Raw genomic sequence first — 9,761 nt, 5'->3', positions numbered from 1 at the left:
ATGTCTGTTTCCCTCCCTCTCTTTGTCCCTTTGAAAGCTTTGAACATCTTCCTTTTCTTCCTAGTATGAGGAAATTTTGTAATTGTATAAATAAGGATGGACATCTTTTCATTACTTGTATGGACACTCTCCAGATTCTTTCAATCTGGAAGTTTATGTCCTTCACTTTGGAAATTTTTCTTGGAAATTTTTCTTCTATTATTTCTTTGAGGATTTCCTCTTAATTTTTTTTTCTCATCTTTTTGGGATATTTATTAGAGAGATGTTAGGTTTCTGGATTAAGTCACTTGGCCTCTTTTTTCCCATTTATATTCTCCATCTCTTGTCTTTTTTGTTTTGTCCTGAATTTATCTTCCTTTCATTAGAAAACCTATATGGATACAATATTATCTTAACATTTCTGAGCATTATCAAGTTTCCTCTTTGGTCATTTCTTCTCTCTTACTCCTACTTCTTAATACTGATCTGTTTCCTTTATGTTGAAAGGTCTTCTCAAGTATCTGGTGATATATAAAGAATAAAGCTGAATGAGAATTATGCATGTTAGTGGTGGTGAAGCATTCTGTTGACTAATGAGGATCATTTCAGATGGGTAGTCACCTGAGCTAGGAGACCCCAGAAGCCTCTGATCTTCCATCTGGAGGCAGACACTTAGTCACCTGAGTTCTGTCCACAGGGAAAGTGGTGGGATACACTTTTCCATCCACAGACTTTCAGTGCCCCTGATTCTACCCTGTTTTTCACTGTTCTCCTCCAACTGCAGGGAGTCTTTAACTCTCTCCAGGGAAGCACAGAGTACTTTGGCTTCATTATTCTCCACCTGCCCCAGAAGGCATGCTTTGTCCTGTCGTTCAGCCCTACTATATCTGTTTTCCCTCCTTCACCAGTTCTTGTTTTCCAGAAAGATTTTTCATCTCTTGTCCATTGATAATCTCTTTCATGTTCCCATAATCATTGTGAGTTTGGACATTTTAAATTCCTGTACTTCCATTTTATTCAATCTCGGCAGGGAAGAGGTATGCAATAAGCCATCTTTAACCAAAAGCCCAGGAATTTATTTTCATTGCACTCCTGGGTATATTGGAAGCAAACCTTTTGAATTCTTACATATCAGAAAATGTCTGTGTTTGGTCCTCACGTTTGATTGTAAGTGACTCATAGTCAGTTTCCCTCAGAAGTTCAGAAGCATTTTTCGTCGTCTTCCAGCTCCATTCTTACTGATGCGAAATACGATGATAGAATGATCCTGTTTCTTGACTGAGATTTCTTTATTACCTTTGGAACTTTTAGTGATTTCTTTTCCCAGATGATTCTGGGTATAGTTATTTTTTTAAGAAATTATCCTTCTCTGCATTTGATGAGTCCTTTCAACCTGAAGATATGTCTTTTTTTTCAGATTTGAGAATCTTTTTTACTATGTATTTATTTATTTTCTCCCATCCAGTTTTTAATGTGTCCTATAAAATTTAATAAAGCTACTAAGATACATTAACATTTAAAAATCAGTAGAATCTACATGAAAGAAATAACTAGCAAATTTATTGGGAAAAAAATCCCCAATTCCTAATGACAACAATCTATCATCTATACTATTTTAATTGTATTATAGTTGGATTGCTTTGAATTGACAGATCATATTTGGTGTAAGAATTCTCCCTCTTTATATTTTCACCATATTTCTTCCTCACACTTATCAATTCATTCATTCATTTATTCATCCTTCCATCCCACAAATATTGACTGAGCGCCTCCTCTGTGTGTACTAGGATTAGAATAGTGAATAAAACAAAAAATAAAATAAAATAAAAATAAAACTCCCTGTTTTCATGGAGATAAGCCATAAACATCATCTATCTCTCGATTTACTTAGGTCTTCCTTAAGGGCTTTCAATAAAGTCTTATTTTTCTCGTTTATTTGCATGTCAGTTTTCACATGCATTTTCTTTTTGATTTGTCCTGATTTGGGAGGGACATCAAAGCAATAACCCCTGGAATTTCAACTTCATATTTACCAAAGACAGAAGTTTCCACTATCTTTTCTCAAACAGCGTACAGCTCTTAGAATGTTGTAGGTCAAACTTATACTCTTTCCAGTTAACTTTCAATTGTTGTCCTGTACTTTATCTTATTCTAATTATTTTGCTCCTACCTACTGTATTGTTCTTACTGTTTTATCATTCCAGTGTTTGTTCATATTTATCCACATGTAAACCTTTTCAGTTTTTTTCTTAAAATATATCTTATTTAAATTTTTTGAATACATGTAGTTTAGAAAACTTTGTTTTTGTTCATCTTAAAATATTTTCTGTTTCTCCCTTGTTCTTAAAAGATATTTTTATGGAGAATATGATTCTTCATTAATAGTTTTTTGTGTTGTTTTGGCTTTGGTCGGCAGATTTGAAGGTATTTTTTATCCACTGACATCTGTCTTCCAGTGTTCTTTTGGAGAAGTCAGCTGTCAGTTTAATTTCTGTGTTATTTTGCAATTGATATCTTTACTCCCTTATCCCTTTTGGATCTTTTCTCTGTCTTTGGTGATCAGCATTCTCATTATAATTATTCTTTCTAAACCTGTGGATTGACTTTTTTTTTCTAAATTCTGATGCACTTATGCAGACAAAAAATATTATTAGGGTGAATCTCTTTTCTTTGCATTCTATACCTATTATACGTTTCTCTTCATTTTCACCTTTTTTCTTATGCATTATGAACAAAGTTGCACACAGTATTATTGTTTTGACTTTCTGTTTAAATGTTCTGTTTTAAATTTAAAATTCTGTTCTTTTTCGGGGCGCCTGGGTGGCACAGCGGTTAAGCGTCTGCCTTCGGCTCAGGGCGTGATCCCGGCATTACGGGATCGAGCCCCATATCAGGCTCCTCCACTATGAGCCTGCGTCTTCCTCTCCCACTCCCTCTGCTTGTGTTCCCTCTCTCGCTGGCTGTCTCTATCTCTGTCAAATAAATAAATAAAATCTTTTAAAAAATAAAAAAATAAAATTCTGTTCTTTTTTGCATTTTATATGAATTTTCACTCTAATCTCTTATGTTTAGTTTCCTTGCATTTATTTTTTTTTAAAGATTTTATTTATTTACTCGACAGAGATAGAGACAGCCAGGGAGAGAGGGAACACAAGCAGAGGGAGTGGGAGAGAAGAAGCAGGCTCCCAGCAGAGGAGCCTGATGCACGGCTGGATCCCAGAACTCTGATCACGCCCTGAGCCAAAGGCAGACGCTTAACGACTGCGACTGCGCCACCCAGGCGCCCCTCCTTGCATTTATTTTTAATCTTCAGACTGCTAGCTTTTTATCTCCACCTTTGTCTGTCAGCCACTTTGTCTCCCAGGCTTTTGTTATTTCTTCTTCTTCAAACTTGTTGAGGCCAGCAAATATGTGAGTTCTAACATTTTCTGTGGAACTATTGCAGTAGGGTGCTTTTCTTCTGAGTCTTCTTCAAAATACTCCTTCTGTATTAAACGTGGATCCTGTTCATGGTGAAGTGATGTGTTTTAGCTGAGGATCTGCTGATAGGAAGGCAACAGACAGGGAGAGGAGCGTCGTGTACATTTGGGTGTTGACTGGTTTTTGCTTTTAGGTGGAGATTGGATGTAAAGTTTATGTGATTAGCAAATGCTTCACCGACCCTTGTAAGTTTCACAGACTTGGAAGATTCTGCTTTGCCCGTCATATTCTATGACTACGCCAGAGTAAGATGCAGTCTGTAGTTTCCTTGGTTTGGGTGTGGACCCTGAAAGCTTTTCCTTAGTGGCCTGCTGTCAGGACTCCTTCTGTCTCTGCTTGTCGACAATGTTCTTTGTGGGTGGCTGTACATTTCAGCAAACATTGCGATTTCCGTGGAGAAGTTACCATAGTGAATTGATCAGGTTACAGTGAAGGAAGAAGGTGCACCTCAGAAGACAGTTAAAAAAAGAGAAGAAAAAATAAAGGAAAGGACCACGTTGGAAAACTGTCCCTGTACAGTTCAGAATTGCTAACCTAACTACGTGTCCTTACATATCTGTGTTAGGCGTTAACAGAGAGTTAACTTAAGACTTCTCATTTTCTTTAATGATTTTCATCTTGTTCTGCTTCTGAAGACAAAGTGCAAGACGTTGAGGAATGCATTTCTTTTTTATGCCCCACAATTGCATTTAGTGGGAATTTCTACAGATCTGTTCTTACTTTCATGTCAAGTTGGTGTGATTGGGTTTTGTTGTAATTTATCAACTTATGTGATGTTTGTCATGGGAAATTGGGAAAAGCCTCTGGTAGTATTCTGCACTGATAACCTGGAATTCTGTATTTGCATATTTCCTTTTGGTTTCCTCCATGATTTTAAGGACTTTTGTATTGTTTATGGAACATAGAGTATTTCTCCTGCAGATTGCTGAATCCTGTATTTCATATAATTGATCTATTTAGAGGAGAAAAGACTTCTTCCTGATTTCTACTTCTATTGTCCCATGGAAAAGTTGTCATTCATGAAATTGAATCAGCCAGATTGTAGGGGGGTCGTGTCTTTGGTTGAATAGCAAGATGATGAATAGATTACCTACATCTCTCTCTCCTGGAATCTGGGGCAGCTAGACTACTCTCACTAGGACTTCCTCAGCCATCCCAGCCATGTTTCATCTGGATTTCTGACTTCATGTAAATATTAAAAGTGCAAGTTTCCATACTATTTATTTATTTATTTTAGAGTACAAGTTCACTTTTATTTTTTTAAATTTTTTTATTATATTATGTTAGTCACCATACAGTACATCCCTGGTTTTTGATGTAAAGTTCGATGATTCATTAGTTGCATATAACACCCAGTGCACCATGCAATACGTGCCCTCCTTACTCCCCATCACCAGCCTATCCCATTCCCCCACCCCCCCCGAAGCCCTCAGTTTGTTTCTCAGAGTCCATAGTCTCTCATGCTTCACTCCCCCCTCTGATTACCCCTCCTTTCTTTATCCCTTCAACAGATGACTGGATTAAGAAGCTGTGGTCCATATATACAATGGAATATTACTCAGCTATCAGAAAGAACGAATTCTCAACATTTGCTGCAACATGGATGGCACTGGAGGAGATAATGCTAAGTGAAATAAGTCAAGCCAGAGAAAGACAATTATCGTATGGTTTCTCTCATCTATGGAACATAAGAACTAGGAAGATCGGTAGGAGAAGAAAGGGAAAAAGGCATACTTTTTATTTTGAAAAATTAAAAACCTACAGAGAAGTGGAAAGCATATTACAACAAACACTCAAATATCCTTAACCTAGATTCACCAATGATTAACTTTTTGCCACGTCTTTGCGTGCAGGTGCAATAATTGTTTTGCTTTTGCTGAACCACCTGAAAGGTGTATAAAGTGCAGACTTCATGACACTATACTTTTAAATACTTTAGTGTGTACTTCCCAGAGTAAGCTCACCCTCTAATATAATGACGATACCGTCACTCTACTAAAAATTTAGTCACACTGACACAATAACATCATCTGATAATATTATCCAATACACAGTCTCTAGTCGCATTTGTCCAATTGTCCCAATAATATACTTTCTAGCTATTTTTCCAAGCTAGGCTCTAATCAAGGATCAGGTACTGCATTTGGTTCTCATTTTTCTCTAGTCTCCTTTAATTTGGAAGAGTTACTCTGCTTTTATATTTCAAACTCAGATTATAGGGCAGGTATAGATAGGGTTGTGTTTTAGGTTCATCTGAAGCTTAAATGTCTCTGATTTGTAACAGGGGTAAAATGACTTCTGTTTGAATGGATTATGGTCCAACAAAAAATTAATTATCACTCTATTAATCTGCAGAGTATCTTTTAATGGCTAATACTACATCTTACTTTATTAACATAAGTTGAACAAATTACACTCATTATAAACATTTATAGCTTACAAATTGTTGTTCAAATTAGAAATATTTTAACGCAGAAGGCTCATTTCACCCATCACTAAGATGCAGAAGTGTGTCTTGTAATCACCAGCCATTCCCTTCTTCTGTCCATATTCGACACTCATTTTATTACTTCTCATTTCCCATCTAGTTGTATCACCTCTCTCCTCATTTTCACTCTCTGTTACTGTCCCTCCCCACCCCCCCTCCTTTTTTCTCGATTCCCGATTCCCCACCTGCCTTTGCCATACCATTGTCCATAGCAGCAATGAGGAACCTAACCCCATTAAGAGCATCTTTGTGGAATGGAATAAAGATGCAAACATTGAGTTAGACGACCTGAGATTAATTTTTGTTCTGTTAAATAAAGGGTGACTTTTTAAGGTTCATTTCAGTTAGCCTCAGTAAAGGGTTAAAGGAAAGTGAACACCATCTGTGGCACAGAAAGGTCAAGTGTATTGCCCAATGTCACACAGCCAATAAGTGGTGAAACTGGGATGTAAACCCAAGTGGCTGAATCTCGTCCCTGACATTAACCATTCTATTCTATTGCCTCCCCATAACCAGATGGCCAAGGGAATTTGAATTTGCCATCCCTATTTTTGTCTCTCAGGACGCCACCTGTGGCCATTCCCTCCCACCTGGCAGAGAGCTTCGCAGTAGTTTTCCTTAGACTCTGTCTCTGATGCCTTTTTGGTTCCTTGCCCTTCCTGGCTGCCTCCCAGGACCTGCCTCCCCTTGTCTCCTGCCGCATGAGTTGTGGCCATATCAGTTCCTCTCAATACAGCTTCTATTTGGAGCCAGAGGAAGGGAGGCATCTCACCTAATAGACTGAAGATAGTGGAGAAAAATAGTCCTTCACTGTGCAGAAATATCCATCCATCTTCTACGATGAACCTGTTTTTCTATTTTGAATTCTGGTTCCAAAGGTCCCTTCAGTTATGTCCAACTTAGTACCTGTCAGTCCCTGAAAAGGGAATAAATGGGGATAGAAAACACGATGATTCACTGGAATTCACTATAATTAGGTGAGTTCCTTTACTGCTCTAGTCCTGAGACAATACAGCCCTAAAATAAGTCTACTAACACCGACCTTTCAGGGCTCCCTTGAGTACGAGATAAAACAAATCATGTCTAATACTGAGGAAAAAACTAGTAAAAACAAAAACAAAAAACCAAGCACTAAGAAAGTGGTAGGCACTCTTAGTTTGCCTAACCAAGAGTCTTCTGTGAATTGAAGCAGTTTTCTCTGAGGTTCTGGCAATATTTCCGTGTAGTTATTAGTATTCCTGGGATCCTGAAATACATTTACCTCATTGAGACCTGATATATGTCCAAGATTATCCGAAATAATCCTGCATATATGGGTATTACCTTTATGATGTGCTTTGCTGTGCTAAGTGCTTTGTTACACTGCTCTGCAGGGGGTGTGGTATTCAACTATATGATACTTATTGTGATTTTGTTTACGTGTAATGGACTAGCTTCTCATGAAATTACATGAGACAGATAGCATGACAATGTGGTGTGATTCCTGACTTAGGGGAACAAATGTATGTTTCATAAATTTACATGAAACAGACATCACAGGTGTAGATTACCTACAATTGGAAGCTTGCTTTCTGGCCTTTGGGAGTCATTACAAATATGATTTACCTGGACAATTTTAAAAACACAAAAAATTGACCTGGAACAAGGGTTTCTCAGCCTCAGTACTCTTGTCACTTAGGGCTGGAAACTCTTTGCTGAGGGGACAGTCCTGTGCTTTGTTGGGTGTTTGGCAGGATATTGGCTCCAATCCCTCAGTGCTAATAACACCTCTCACTCGTGACAACCAGAAATGTCTCCAGACATTGCCAGGTGTGCCCTGAGGGAGTGGTGGGGTGGTGCAAAATCACCCTGGTTGAGAATCACAGCCTTAAACTCACACCATATTTAATTTACCTGAAGCAGGTCCTCAAACACTGGAGAAAACCGTCCCCAGTAGGAGAAAAAATAAAAAGAAGCAAGAGGCTTAAGATGATCCATTCCTATTGATTTTGCATTTAGGACATTCTTTTGGTCAAGCTATTTTCCTAAAAGTGAAAAGAATCCACCCACCATTCTCAGGAAAGCACTTACAGAGCCTTTCTGCCTGACACGTCATTCCCTGGGCATAGTGAAGAGCTCCTGACGGCTGCAATTTATTTCAGAATTCAATACACTGATTTCCTCCTCACATCTTGAGCTCTTGCTCTCATCCTAGTGTCACATGGCAGCGTTTCCCTCCCATCCCTTCACAGAGACTCTCTTCTTCCAGACACTCTAACATTAAGGACTCCGTATTCGCAATTAAATGGTTCATTTTAAGATTTTGCAAAGCTCTGCGGATTCATTTAAATAGTGACTCATCGCATCATCCTTCTCAGAAGCAAAACCCACTTTCCATTCCCCCATTTATTGCTTCCCTACGCAGTGTGCTTAAGGTTTAAAATCTTAGGAGCCTGATAGAACACAAATGCAACATATTTTTCCATTAAGATGGTGTGCAATCCAAACGGTCACGAGCATACCAGAATTCATCAGATCTGGGGCGCCTGGGTGGTTCAGTCATTAAGCGTCTGCCTTCGGCTCAGGGCGTGATCCCAGGGTCCTGGTATCGAGCCCCTGCTCAGCGGAGAGCCTGTTTCTCCCTCTCCCACTCCCCCTGCTTGTGTTCCCTCTCTCGCTGTCTCTTTGTCAAATAAATAAATAAAATCTTAAAAAAAAACTTATCAGATCATTGATGGTGACAAATTGACTTCCTTCATTTTACAAAGCAGTCTTGTATCTCCTGTTTTTATTACCCCAGTGACCCTTAGCACTATGTATCAAATTGCCACCCCTATTTGGCACCTGTCAATCTGTTGTGTGATTAAAACACAGAGATAATGCTAAGTGAAATAAGTCAAGCAGAGAAGGACAATTATCATATGATTTCTCTCATCTATGGAACATAAGCTAAGATGATCGGTAGGGGAAGAAAGGGATAAAGAAAGGGGGGGTAATCAGAAGGGGGGATGAAACATGAGAGACTATGGACTCTGAGAAACAAACTGAAGACTTCAGAGGGGAGGGGAGTGGGGGAATGGGATAGACTGGTGATGGGTAGTAAGGAGGGCACGTATTGCATGGTGCACTGGGTGTTATATGCAACTAAATGAAGCATCGAACTTTGCATCGGAATCCGGGGATGTACTGTATGGTGACTAACATAATATAATTAAAAAAATCATTAAAAAAAAACAACAGAACTTTTCAGGTCATAAGGAAACAGTAGACTTGATCTCATAAGATGCTGGCCGAGATACTGGGATGAGTTGGACTGCTTCTCTTCTGTGCCTCTTCCTATCCCAGCCATTGATGTCTGCTCTCGAACACAAACCAAGAAGATGGTGAGGTTTGGGGGTTCTTTGCTGTAAGGGAGTAAAATGTTGACAGAGGCTGTGCTCTGATTCAGGCATTCAATGACCATTTCTAGCTCTGCTGGGGAACATAGAGGAACTCGAGCAGGCAGGGGTTCTGAGGCAGTTTACCCCATGACTCCAGCCATCTCCTGGGTAGGAGAAAGATGAGGTCTGTCTCTCCGACAATCTGACTGCCTCTGAAAAGGGCAAGGTATGGTATCTAAACTCGAACCACTGTCATCTTTCCAGGGCTGGCTCAGATGTCCCTTTTGGGTGACCGGTAGCCCACAGCCCTTTCTATGGGAATCTCTCTTAGAGTTCTTCCCCCTCTATAGCTGTGTTGCAACGCCTTATGCACAAGCCATAGTGGGTGAGCTCCCTCAGAGCAGGCTCTGTGGGGTCGTCTGGCTAAGGCCCCCTCCTCCAAGCTACGGCCTTTG

This window comes from Ailuropoda melanoleuca, chromosome 15 (genome assembly GCF_002007445.2).
Source record: "Ailuropoda melanoleuca isolate Jingjing chromosome 15, ASM200744v2, whole genome shotgun sequence".
Taxonomy (NCBI): Eukaryota; Metazoa; Chordata; class Mammalia; order Carnivora; family Ursidae; genus Ailuropoda; species Ailuropoda melanoleuca.
This window is presented reverse-complemented; position numbering follows the sequence as displayed.